Source organism: Camelus bactrianus, chromosome 13 (genome assembly GCF_048773025.1).
Source record: "Camelus bactrianus isolate YW-2024 breed Bactrian camel chromosome 13, ASM4877302v1, whole genome shotgun sequence".
Lineage (NCBI taxonomy): Eukaryota > Metazoa > Chordata > Mammalia > Artiodactyla > Camelidae > Camelus > Camelus bactrianus.
In genome coordinates, this window is record NC_133551.1 from 51,042,135 (window position 1) to 51,056,134 (window position 14,000).

Genomic DNA, 14,000 nt, shown 5'->3' on the forward strand with positions numbered 1-14,000 from the left:
ATGAGAAGTCACATAGAGGATTTTCCCCATTTAACAAAATTCTCTTTCAGAATGGTCTATTGTTGATAACTAAACCTTCAGACTTGCCTTTTAGATATCATTGTTTGGCCAGCAAACATGGTGGTTATTTGAGTTTTACTTCTTCTTATACTCACTTTTCTTTAAATCTGGAAAGTCCCCAGAGAAAGTGAAATTCGGTGATGTTGACCTAGCTATAACACTGAGAGGAAATGGACGTCTCCATGTCAGGGTAAAAAAAAACCAAATTTATTTATATAAATATATTCTTTGGATTGGTATTAGGGCTTATTCTTTAATGGATGGTTATTTGAGTGATTCACTTGAAAATCTACATTGTTTAGAATAAGTGTCCCATAGTCTGTTGAGTTTGACTTGGTCAACCTCATGATCAAAAGAGAATTCTTGATTTTTTTTTCTACACTTGCCTCTATCTTCCCCTTTTCTGAAATTTTATCTAGTAATTCTGATCAAAACCCTAGGAAGCAACCATGAATCCTCTTTTTTTTTTCCCCATCCTGCAGACCTCACCCCACATCCAACTCATTAGCAGTCCTGTGGACTCTCCTTTCAAAAGCTGTCCAGACTCCAATGTCTTCTCTGAAGTCCTACCTACCCAAGTTGAAACCCGCATCATTTCTTACCTAGCCTATTGCAGAGCCCCAACTCACCTGCCTGCTTTCAGCCACATCCCCACTGTCAGTTCTCAACACAACAGCCAGAGGGGACTTTTCAAAATATAAATCAGATCATATCAGATATACAGTCATGGGCCAATTTAGAAGGCAACTGGAAAACAGCCTCCAATGTCATACCTGGCCATGTTGTAGGAAGCCAGAGGCCATTTCAAAAAAAAAAAAAAAAAAAAAAAGCTGTGATTTTCCATCCCTTACAAATGAAAAAAGAAAAAAAGGAGGGACGTGTTGCTGCATGAGAACTTTATGGGACATTATAAATTGCAGAGCTTGGCTTGATCATCTTGGCTCTCTTCCAAACTTCATTGTGCCGTTAGCGCAAACAACCTGTGAGCAATTAGCGTGAGAATGCTGGAAAGATAGTCATAATAACCTGATGTGTTCCAGATAGGTCCCTGCTGTTCTATCTGCTTTTCTCATTACAAAGTTGACCTTTGATGAGCTAGGGAAAGGCTAATTCCTAGGATGGCCCAGGATTGCTGCTCTGATGCTGTGCCATCGCTCAGCAGGAACGAGTATGGTAGATTTTCGTCCTTTTCTATGATGCCTTCCAGAAGGACCAATGGCCAGAAACACAACCAGCAGAAAAAGATTTTCTGACTCAGGCCAAAATAGAGACACATTTACCATGAAGCTAATGATGCTTAATATTTAGGATCCCTTCCTCGTGTGAGACCCTTCCAAGGCCCTGTACCTAATTTTATATTCATACTTATGTATTCTTTTTCTTAGAAGGACCTCCTCCTCCATTTGCAACCGAGTTTACAACTCCTCTTCCCAGGTTTTGTGACAGCTACCAGGAAAAGGAGATTCAGCATGTCGATAATATGAGCTGGGGGAAAAGAGCAGCAAATACTGTGTCCCCTGGGACCTTCTGTTTTGCTGACCCCTTGAGAAACCGTCTGTCCTATCCATTCCAAGCCACTCAACATCCACAACCTTAACTCAGAAATTCCTACTTTTGGTCCTGTGCAAGAATCCTGGCAGATTGCCAGCTGTGTGGGCATCCCATTGAAAATAATGATACTTAATATCTTCATTACGAAACTCAGCCTGAGCTTGACAAGCTCTTCTCCACGGAACAGGGAGAGACCAGTTGGTAACCCATAGTTCCACTTGGCTCTGCCCCTCTACCAGCTAAGATAGGAACTGTGATTTACTGAAGTCTGGGCAGGAACAGCAGGCTCTCTGACTTATAAAACTTAATTAAAAGTAAGATCTTTTATAGCACAGGGAAATATATACAAGATCTTGTGGTAGCTCACAGCAAAAAAAAATGTGTGACAATGAATATATGTATGTTCATGTATAACTGAAAAATTGTGCTCTACACTGGTATTTGACACAACATTGTAAAATGACTATAACTCAATAAAAAAAAGAGTTAAAAAAAAAAAGTAAGATCTTTTGCTTTGATTTCTGCCCCCAACTCATGGACCATTAAAATACTCTGGATTTGCATTGACTTCTGTAGCTCCATCTTCTGGCAAAATTGCACAAAGTAACTTAACTTGTGTCAGCACTCCTCAGGGGTAACACCCCTCCCCTTTGTCATTTCCAAAGCAGAACACTGAAATCTCACTGAGTTACATTTATAATGATAGTTTCTATTTTTCTTTATTTTGCTTAATTTTTAGGGGTTTTTTTTGGTTGAGGTAATTAGGTTTGTTTGTTTATTTATTTTAGAGGAGGTACTGAGGATTGAACCCAGGACCTTGTGCATACTAAGCACACACTCTACCACATTAAGCTATCCTCTCTCCACAATGATAGTTTTTTAAATGTTTAAGAACCACCATTTTACAAAGCACCCAGTAAGGAGGTGGGTATAGCTCAGTAGCAGAGTGCATGCTTACCATGCTTGAGGTCCTGGGTTCAATTCCCAGTACTTCCATTAAAAAAAAATTAAATAAAAAAGCACCCTGTAAAACTATGTAATTTGTATAGTATACTATATAATTAATATAGCATATTAGTAAAACTATATAATATTACTGTAAGATTTACTATTGTACATTAGTAAAACTAATTATATATATATATTATGCATATATATATATATATATATATATATATGCATAAGTAAAGCTATATAATCCTCAGACCCTACAAACCCCATCTTCATCTCTTCCCTACTTAAGGGAGTGACAAGTTGAAGACTTCATTATTGAGAGACCTTAATTTTTATTTAAAGATCAAGTTAATAGACGATCAATATATTCCTGATTAAACTAGAAACACAGACTATTCCACATTTCCCAGTAATGTGGAAATCAAGTTTTTCAGCCTGACTTAAAAAAAAAATTACACTATTTCTAACTTTAGCTACTATTCTATGACTTGTATTTATTAAGTATCACATTACCCAGGAAGTTCACCATCAAATTGCATAGTAAATAAAGCTAACATTTTTTTCTCCTCAGGTTCTGACAATTGTGTCAGATGTAATGATGTTATAAGAAGGATGAATTCTGGGGGGAGGGTATAGCTCAGTGGAAGAGCGCATGGTTAGCATGCATGAGGTCATGGGTTTGATCCTCGGTATCTCCATTAAATAAATAATAATAATAAACAAACCTAACTACCTCCCTTTATAAAACAAAAAAAAAAAAATTTTTAAAGAAGGATGAATTCCATTCAGTGTAAGACCCTCCACTTTATAAGTTTACATGTCTATCTTGCGGATTCAGAGATAGGGAGAGCTACATTGCTCTGCACAATAGAAAAAGACAAGTTTGGAGTACAGAAGAAAATTCTAGAGGTAGAAGATAGGAAAGGTAGAGACAGGGGAGCCAGCAAAATTCTGGAAGATTGGGTGTAAGTGGGGTTAAATATCAGTGAAAAACACATAGAATCGCAGGATAACTTAGAAGAATTTTAAGAATGGCATTTTCCCTTATGCAAAGTTGAAGTGTTCATCAGCTCAACGCAAAGACTTTCTTCCTTCCTCCCTGTCCCCATCCAATCTTCTATGATACCTACTACTCAAACCAATGCTTAGTATGAGTAGTTTTTGTAATACTTGGAGGAAGAAGTGGGATCACACATGAGGAACGAATCAGGAACGCAGTGGGAAAACCCGAGACTGTAATCCCTAGGAATTCACAGGATTCTAAAGGATAGGCTGTGGATTTCTTCCAGAGGGTTTGGGAGTGGAGGTTAGAAGCAATTTAAAGTAATCTCAGAGGATAGGGAGCTGTGCTACATATAAAACCTGTGTGCTTGGTCTCTCCTTTCTCATCCCACCAGGTGTGTCTCAAGATGGCGGAAAGCCCTGGGCATCACCCTTGTTCTGGCTCCATTTGGGTCCATCCTGTTAGTAGATGTTCCTTGCTGCCCACTAGTCTACACTGAGGGCTGGCACTCAGGGCTGCTGAGCATAGCCTTGGAGATCTGCAGCATGGAAGGAACACAACTCACTCTCCACTCACCAAACCCTGCATCCTGGCACAGAGCTGCAACCACTCAGAGAAGGGACACCCTTTACTAACTTCCCTTAAGGGGCCCCGTTAGATTAGAGGTGGCCCTGCTGCCACTGACTGGGTCAGGACAGGAATGGGAAACCTACTCCTCCCATACCTGTCCTATGTAACACCTCCTCACCTACCTTCCCCTAGAGGTTCATACCGTTCTCCACTCTTGGGTTTCACTAATTGTTCCTGACTTAGCTACCTTACTCCCTCTGCCCCTGTAATTTTCAAGGCTGCCTCTCTCACAATGGAGCAGGACTTCTATTTGCAATGCAGAACAGTTTTATGTCTTTCTTTGATCCTTGGCCTTCTAAACTGCGTGTTCTCTTAGGCCTGCTGGGAATAATGAACAGGCCTATTGAAGAGCAAGGTACTTCTTAATGGCCTCTCCCTTTCCTACAAAGACACAAAGGCCCTGCCAAAGCTTTGAAACTGAACGCTTGGACTCCTCCCCTCTGTGTTCCAGCATGTTACATAAATAGGAGCCTGTTGAAATGGAGAAAGAAGAGGACAAAGAAGGTGGCTTTCTTTTCCTAGCTATAATTGTTTGCATTTTGTGCTTTTTCTGAAATGAGTACACAGAGGCTCGGGGAAGTTATATAACTTGCCCAAGTTCACACAGCTAGTAAGTGGTGAACCGGAAGTTGATCCCATCCCAGGACTTCCGATTGCATAAAAGGCTCTTTCCACAATAGCTGAGCTGTCCCTAGAAGGTTGAGGCTGGCTGCCAGGCCTGGAATAGAGATTTTTTTCCAGAAGGTGACAGACATGTCACTGTCCCTCACCTGATGAAAAACATGATGTAGGACCTAAATATCTCTAGAGTCAAGAGAGCTGAAGTACCATCTCTTGGGGTGTCTGCCCGCCTCACCCCTCGGTGGGCAGCCCTACACACCAAGTCAGTGCTACATGACTCTGCCCTTGGTGGCCAGTTGATTGGATGAGTAATCACTTCCAGATTCTGCTGGGCTAATGGGGTCTCTCTCTCTCTCTCAGTGAAATCTATATTTAGAATCAGGAGTGTCCAACTCAGTCAGGGGAGGTCACTTGAACACAGGAAATGCCTGAGAGCTATTGGCTGCTGTTTTCTACCTGCCAGTGGGACAGAAAGCTGAGCAAAGATGTGCAGGGAGAGGAAGAATGACATTGGAGAGGAAGAAACAGAACAATTCCTAACATCTTTAGTTAGTTCCTGGATCCAGTGAATTCCTACTTTGGGGAGGCCAAAGAACTTGACACAGAGGCCACTACATCCCAAACCAGTCGTTTCTAAACTGTAAATCAATTGCCATTTATCACACGTTTTCACGTAATAAGAGGCCAAATATTTTAATGACTAAAAGCCCCAATGAGGACACAGACTTCCTGGGTGACTTGCAAGAAACTTGGGCAAGTTTCTTAATATCTATTTTCCCCAAATATAAGATAGAAGTAGTACTTTTCTCATATGATTCTTGTGATGATTTCAATGACTGGATATGAAAAGTCCTCAAAATAATGACTGGAACCGAATGCAGTATGTAAATGTTAGCTATTATTTAAATTTGTTTTCTTCTCCTTTCTCCCATTTTATACATAGGGAAAGTAAGACACAAGAAGTCAAGGGGTTTGCCCAAGGCCAGGTAGCAATCACATAGGCCTAGAACTAAAGTCTCCCGTTTCTACGTGCAATATTTAATTCATCACCCTAAATGTCCTGCAACCAAGCAGCGGTGGCAGAATTTCCTTGGGAAAAATGTTAGAACCCCAATCCTCAGGGTTTTAGGGAAACTGGTGAGAAACAGTCTGCTGTCTCCGCTCCTGGTAGGAGAATGAGGCTCCTGCAACTTGGCCCGCCCAGCTGGGCCTCCATGCCTGCACAATCGAGCAAGAAGAAGAGGGCTTAGTAATGATAATAAAACATTTTGAGAGATATTTTGCAAAGAATCCTGCAGCCAAAAAATGTGTCTGCTAATGTTTAGGAAATCAGAAAGTGCAGAAGTCGTGAGGAACCAACACCAGTGATCTCAACTACCAGAGACACCAAAGTCGGTGATTTACAGGAGGATGCCTGAAGCTGCACCCCATACCTCCACCTGCTGCCTGCGGAGGCCTTCGCCTGTTCATCACTGATGGAGTAATTATGGCCTCTCCTTTCCCCTGCCTTACAAATCTCATACTCGCATGTCTCATTTGTAGGACACAACCTAGAACCGTGCTGTCAAGGGAATCTGGGAAATGTAGTCTTGAGGCTTTCAGTCTCCAAAATACAGGGGAAGTGAGGATGAATCACAGGAGGAAGTGAGAATGGTGCTGAGATGCCAACAAACCTGGTATGGTCTACCTTTTTGGCTAGTCAGTGAAATTCATATACATTCTTCTGTCCATATTTAACTTTCAAACAACAGTAATGTTGCCCTTAATATGATGCAACTATCCCTCATATGAATAGGAATGTTGTCATAGGCTGAATTGTGTTCTCCTAAAATTCGTATCTCAGACTGTGACAATATTTGGAACAGAGCTTGAAAGAGGTATTTAAGTCAAAATGGAGTTGTTAGGGTGGGCTCTAATCCAATCTGACTGGTGTCCTTACAGGAAGAGGGAACTTGGAGACACAAAGATCCCAGAGGTTCCTATTTCACTTAGAACCTTGCAGGGTTTTGAGTAGAGGCTTGAGCTGATCTAACTCACGTTTTTTAAATGATCACACTGGCTGCCATGTTGCAGATAGAAAGTAGGGACCAGAGTGGAAACACTGATACCAATTTGGAGGCTGTTGTAACAGTTTAGGGAGATGATAATGGCTTGGACCATGGTAGTGGTGGTGATGGTGATGGTCGTGGTAGAAAGCGATCAGAGTGGGATGCATTTTGAAGGTAGAGCCAATTGAATTGGCTGATGGATCACATGTGGAGCATGAGAAAATCGAAATGTCAGGAATGATTCTAATATCGTTGGCCTGAACAACTAAAACAATGAAACTGCCATGTATTAAACTAAAATAAATCTGGGGGAGGAGAAGAGTGGGTGGGTGCCTCTGTTGAGGAGTAGATTCAAGGTTCTGGTTCTAACATGTAAACTTTGAGATGCCCATTAGTGATGTATCTAGAAACATCAAGTATAAATCAAATCTACAAGTGTGTACTCAGTAGAGAGGATGAGGCTGGATAAATAATTTGGCAAGTGTCAGGGTATTAAAATCCACAGGACTGGACTCCTCTTCTGGGACTGAATCACCTAGGCCAATAATTCTCCACCAGGATGATCTACCCATTAGAGAATATTTTGGAAAATTGCCAGCACATTTTTTAGGGGGTAGGGTATATCATGATAATTAGAGTAGGGAGAACTACAAAGCTTTAGTGGGTGGGGCCAGGGCTCATAGGCATCCTGCAATGCACAGGACAATCCTGCACAACAGAAATTGTCCCACACTCCACGTCATTTTCAAATGTCCTATCAGACATTAATTTGGTGAAAAATGTGTTTATTGTTTATCTCAACCTAGAACCTAGATCTATTCTCCACATCAACGCAGAGTATTTTGAGTATGGTTTTAATATGCACTGAGTTTCCCACAAATGCCACTTCCATGTAATTGATGGAAGAGAATGCTCTGTCTTGTTCGGAAAATCAACAACACGGCTCCTCTCTGTAGCTGAGATGCCGATCCAGGGCTCCTGGATCAGTCTGCGTTTGCAGCCTTGGCAGAGACGGTGATTCTAGGAACGGCTGCAACTGGTGATTCCAGTAGGGCTTCTGGTGAAGTTGTGCAAAATTTTTACATGTTCAAGCATATAATACTTTATGCATTTGTTTCCTCTTATTTCCCCTTATAGTACAGGGAATTCTATTCATTATTTTGAAAGTATGTGTGTAGATTACTGTGAGAGGTACTCTCCACTTGTCACTCCAGACCAGATCTTCTCTGCTCTTCTGCATTCTGCTGTCTAACCTGGGATGCAGACTTTTATAAATAGCACCAACCAACTCCCTTGCCCAGTGGTTACGGGTTGGGTTCAGCCAAAAGGAGATACCACTTCCTCATCCCAGCCCTTCAGGCCCAGGAATGGCCAACACGTCCTCCAGCGCTTCCTCATTCCTTGCTGGTTCCCTTAACTTTGCCCACATCTTTGTCAATAATCCCTTCATAATACTGGCCTCTGGGTCCTGCCAGACTCTAACTAATACAGTAGCTACATTATTTCTGAATTTCATTTCAGATTGATAAAGGGCAAATTACAAGAGATTTGTTCTAAAAAGTAAATCCAGAATGTGGAACATTCTACGGGACAATTGAAATAGTTTCTGTATTAAGTCAATGGTATGAAAAATAAAGGGAGGGAGGAGGATGGCTTATTCAGTTAATAAGACTGAAGGGTACAGTGCCAGAATGGAATGTGGAGACTGGTTTGGATCCAAATTTGAACAAATCCACTGTAATAACAAATCCACATTAGGAAAAGTGGAATTACGGACTGGATATTAAATGATACCAAAGAGCTACTTTAAATGTTGTTAGGCATGGTCATGGCATTGTGGTTTTACAGGACAATGACCCAGGTGTTTAACAAAGTCAAACATACAAGCAAAAGTGGGAACAGTATGATGCGTTCCCATGTATCTTTTACCTGGAGTCAATATTTAACCATATTGAGAACCCCATTTGCTTTATCTATCTCTCTTTTCTTTTTTCTTTGCAGAAAAAGACATTATTTGCTTTCAAGTCCCAGACTCCATATCATTTCACTCCTACATACTTGAGTATGCATTTCTTAAAGACATGGGCCGTTGTCTTCCCTGAGTTCCAAAGAGTACATTTAATCAGAGAAGTGAGAAAATGCAGAAAGAAGGGAAAACACTCAAGCAAGACAAAATAATAATAGTTTAGCCATTAAACAAAGTCAAGGACCTTTAGTTCCTCCTCAAGGGCTGTAGAAAAAATTCTGAGCCATATCCTTTGAGCTGTTTTGCAGGTACTAAAACCTCCACCAGGTAGAAGTTAACTATATGTTATCCACAAGCATGTAAACCCTAGGTGAGTTGGAACTAGGTTGATGACGCCGTTGACTCCTGATTACCTTCCACCAACCAATCAGAGAAATATTCATGAGCTGACCACATACCCTGCAACCCCTCACACTGTCTTTAAAAACTTCCCTGAAAGTCTTCAGGGAGTTTGGATCTTTTAAGCGCTAGCTACCTGGACTCCTTGCTTGGTGTCCTGCAATAAACGCTGCATTTTCCTTCACCACAACCCGTAACCTGGTGTCAGTAGATTGGCTTTACTACATGCAGGCAAGTGGACCCAAGTTTGGTTCTATCACTTGGTGTTAGAAGTCGGAACAGTGGTTACCTCTGGTGGATTGGGCACTGATTGAATGGGGCACAGGCAGCATTCCAGGGAGATGAAATTGTTCTACATTGGAATTGGGTGGAGGTTATGTGGGTGTACACATACAGAGCTGTACAGTTAGGATTTGTACATTTTCCTATATAAATTATACTTTAATAAAAATTTTTTAAAAAGGAGCTTCTTTTATAATCACAAATGTGAAATAAATGCATGTTATTTACTGGAGGTTAAAGCAACTGTCACTAGAAGAATGAAGCCAAGACTTGAACCTGTTCCTGGGGACATGGGTCTATCTTCAGTTCTCTGCAGGTCTGAGATGGGACAGAGGGAGGTATTGTGCAGTGTCCAAAGGGCAGATCCAGGGTCTGTGGGGCAAACCATAAGGACATAGGTCCCATTTAAGATGAGAAAATTTTTTTTACACCTTTCTTTAGAAATAAAACAGACTGACTGGAACTATGATGAACTGTATGTGTGTGAGCAAAATGCAGGCAGCCAGCCACAAGGCAGGAATGTTGTAGGGGGCATCCAAGCATCAGATGGGAGTTGGATTAGTTAACCTAGGTCTCTTCCCCTGTGGCCTCTGCCCCTGTGTCCCTTCAAGAACTAGCAGGAAGGCAGGAGGGTAGAGCTCAGCAGTAGAGCGTGTGCTTAGCATGCACAAGGTCCTGGGCTCAATCCCCGGTGCCTCCATTAAAAATAAATAAAAGAACCTAATTATCCCCCTCCTCAAAAAAGACAAAAACAAACAAACAAAAAGAAATAGTAGGGTGTGGAACTGCATTGCCACTGAGTGTTCACAGAGAGGACCAAACCCATCTGCTGGGGAGCTAGCTCTGGAATCAGGACCCTGGTGGAAGTGAAGGGGGAGGAATGACCCAGGGCAAGAGTCTTGGCCCTTATGAAACTGACACTTTGGTGGGAAAAAAAAAGTGTGGGAGTGAGAACTAGATTCCATCCTGTTTCTCCCTCTGGTGGGCCGTGTGAGCTTGTGTGACTGTTTCCCTCTCTGAGCCTGGGGGTTACCCTGGGTGGTTCCCCAGCCTTCCCCAGTACAGAGTCCTTCTGTATACGAGTCCTAAGGGGAAGGTACTGGGATGAGTGAATGCCGCGACTGCAGTGGGAGCAGAGAGACTCCAGGCCTCATTCTTCATCTCTGGTGAACCACTATAAAGGCAGAGAGTCCCGCCGCCTCCTTGCTTCTCTGACTCTAGGTCACCCCAGGATATCCCAGACTCCCTGCAAGCTATTCAAGCCATATTAGATCACCTTGGGGTGGGGACCCAGTCTACTCACCCCAGGTCATTTTCAACAGGATCTCTGGCAGACAGAAGGTGATTTTCTGGATGGGTAAGCAATCGGCATTCACTCTAGGCTGGGCCACTTTGGGGCTTGGGCCTCACCCCGGAAAACAGAAAATGCTTTTGACCATAGCAATCGGGCACTTCCTTGATTTGCCCTGGAGATATGAGCCCCACCCTGCAATGCATAGCTTCCCTGGAGAAAAAGGAGGAGGCCCTAGATCTTGTCCAAAACACCCAGTCCTCAACCTTCTCCGGCTTCCTACCACCTCTGTCATTGCTGCTTCTTTTTCTCCGCTCTCCTGCCTCCCTTCTTGGGGTTACAAATAAATTTTAGCAAGTAGGGAAATTTGCAAATACGGAATCTGCAAATAATGAGGATCAACTGTATGTTGTACTGGGGGGTCCTGGGGGAGCCTCTGACTCAGCCTGAAAGAGTCAGGGAAGATTCCCAAAGAGATAAGGCTTTACCTGTGACCTAAAATGCAGAGAGGTCCAGACAGGTGACTGTGACCCGATAAGTCACGTGGTTTGGCCAAGAACTATTTCGTTCCTATTCCTACGTATTTTGTTGCTCTTGTAAATGTGATCTTCTCTTTCACCATATCTTTTAACTCAGCACTGGAAGACAGAACTTTCTGCAGTGATGGATATGTTCTATAATTACACGAATACAGTCGCATGAAGCACGCATAGCTACTGAGATCTTAAAATGGGACCAGTATGATTGAGAAACTGAATTTTGTTTTATTTAATTTTAATTATTTTACGTTGATACTCAAATCACCACATGTGGTAGTGGTTATCATGTTGAATGATGCAGTCTTAAATGATTTCAGTTTGTGTATATAAAGGTTTGTGTATATTGATTTTGGTATGTCAATTTTATACCTACTTCCTTACTGAATTTTCTTATTTATAGTAGTTTTTCAGTTAATTCACTTGGATTCTCTTGGAATTCAAACATCATTGACAAATAAAGTTAATTTTACCTACTCCTTCCCAATTTTTATGTTTTATCTAGCTGCATTGGCTAATATTCCCAAATGAAAGGTTGTATAGTGATAGTAGTGACAGTGTGCATTTTTGTTTCTGATTTAGTGGAATTTCTAAGTGTGATTTCTTCTTTTTTTTTAATAGGAAAATGATACAAACAGGTGACAAATGAATTGTTCTGTCCCCCAAGTTTGCTCCTCCTCCAGCGCACCCTCTATTACTGAATAGAGGTAACGCTCTGCTTCTTAAGTTAGAAATCGAGGCATCACTTTCATTTCTTTTCCTCCTTCTCCCTCTCTCACCCTCTCTGTCAATTATCCAGGCCAACCAGCTGCCAAAGCTATCTTCTTTCCGTTTTCCCTGCCACTACCTCTATTGGGCACTTTTCATTACTTGGGAACACTGTAAGGGTAGTCTCTTCGTTAGTCATTCTACTTGCACTTTCACTCCCCTTCAGTCCTTTCTCCACAAAGCAGATGACAGTCTTTCTAGACTCTTGATCTATCATATGGTTCCCTTACTTAAAACTTGTCAATGGCTTTTGTCTGCTCTTCGGGTAAAGACCAAAATGCTTAACATGACTCAAAAAGCCCCGTGCCATCTGCCTCTGCCTTTGCTTTTTAAAAAATGTAAATGACTTTTTGTTTAAATCTCTTCAATGGCTTTTGCTGTTCTCAAAATAAAATTGAAACTCTCACTATGGGCTGCAAGGCCCTGGGTGATCTGGTTCCAGTAGACCTCTCCAAACTCGTCTCACACCACCTACCCTCTCCTTCACCACTCTCTGGCTGCACTGTTTTATTTCAGAGACACCAGGGTCTTTCCTACCTCAGGGTGTTTATGCTAGCTGTCTCCTCTACTTGCAATGCTTCCCCCCCAAGCTCTTCAAATGTCTGGCTATGTCTCTTCTTCTGTAATTCAATTCAAACATCACTTTTTTGGAACATTCTTTCCTGAGCACCTGATTTAAAATAACCTCCATACCAGTTCTATTGCAGCACTCTGTTTATTTCTTTCATGGTGCTTATTGCAATCTGAAATTATCTTATGTACGCGTCCATTTATTTGTCATTGGTCCCCACCAAGAATGTAAACTCTCTTTTGTTCACCAATTCTCAGAGCCTAGCCAATGCATGACACTTAGTAGGCCCATTATAAATATCTGTTGCATAAATGGATAGCTGAGGTCCTAGAGCCCGTCAAGTGACAGATCTGGAGTTCCTTCCTTGCAATGTCAGGTGTTTCCCTTTCTGTCCAGCAGGTGGAGCCAAAGCCACACCTGGTCATTAAAGGGGGCCAGCGGAGCGGTGTGTGGTTGGCCTGGCTGAGGGCAATAGGACAGTGAAGAGGGAGAAGCAGCGTTTGTTGCAGTGTTGCTGGATCCAAGCGTAGATCCTCTAGGAAGTCAAGATGGCACATCTCCCAAAGAACAGGAAGGTATGAGCTGTCCAGAAGAGAGCTGGAACAGCCAATGACTCAAGGGGTCTCTGGGATCCCAGGTTGCACTCTGACTTCCTCCACCTATCCCACCCCAAAACCATCCCTCCAAAAGTCAGCAAGGGGTATTTGAGGAGAGCAATTTCCCATGACCATGAAACCGGAGAGAGGCAAGGGTATTCAATCCCAAATCCCCATTGTATGGTTGGGGAAACTGAGACAGAGGAAGCCTCATAGGGGGGTCAGTGGGAGCTGAGTCTGGCTGACAAAGCCCTCTCTGGCCTTAGTTCATTCATTCAGCTCCACACATCCCATTCCTCCCCTCCATGCCTGGTTCTGGGTTCTTTGGAGGCGATTATGAGGAGGAAGGCATGGATTCCTAGAGCTGCCCCAAAGATGCAGGGGTCGGGAATAGCTTTCCAGAAGCATGGACACACTGGACCAGTGTCTGCCAGGTGGACCAGGGGACAACGGTGTATTCCAGGGTCAGGCAGGTGGACTGCAAAAAGGGCTGCATCTAAATCTAGGGCTGGGGGAGTCAGCAGGGATTTTGGACTTCCTCCTGAAGGCAATAGGCTCGAAGTTTCTAAACAGGAGAGCTACTCTGTTATCTCAGCTAGCTTGCAGAAGGAATAAAATCTGATGGGATCAAATCAGACAGCAGCCAGTGAGGACACTGGTATAATCATCCAGGTGAGAGTAAACAAGACCTGAGAAGTAATCGCGGGGATGGGAAAGAAATAAG